Source organism: Penaeus monodon, chromosome 33 (genome assembly GCF_015228065.2).
Source record: "Penaeus monodon isolate SGIC_2016 chromosome 33, NSTDA_Pmon_1, whole genome shotgun sequence".
NCBI lineage: Eukaryota > Metazoa > Arthropoda > Malacostraca > Decapoda > Penaeidae > Penaeus > Penaeus monodon.
The window spans coordinates 13,061,183-13,061,446 of record NC_051418.1 but is presented as its reverse complement, the minus strand read 5'-3'; the positions used below and the strand labels follow the sequence as shown (position 1 = coordinate 13,061,446).

Below are 264 nucleotides of genomic sequence, written 5' to 3'. Positions count from 1 at the left end.
CCGTAAGAGGATATATAGAACACAAAATTAACAGTAAAAATATTCAGATAATCTTGAAGACATGAAAAATTTAGGTAAAAGGCAAAAGATTGCACTAATTTCCAATAATGAACAGTGATGCAATATAAAAAAAGAAAAAAAAAATTGTGCTTATTAACGAAGAAATTCAGGAAAATATTGATGAAGGAATGAAAAGTATTGAAAGGAAAATGAGGAAGAAATTAGGGGAAATATGATAAAATTATGATGAGAAATGGGAAGGTT

At 26.9% G+C, this 264-nt stretch overlaps 1 protein-coding gene across 1 annotated transcript in view; it reads left to right on the top strand.

The window, feature by feature from the left end:
* LOC119594255 (protein lava lamp-like) overlaps positions 1-264 on the top strand; it is a gene marked incomplete at its 3' end in the record, with an annotated part of 60,861 nt that overhangs the window by 25,266 nt on the left and 35,331 nt on the right.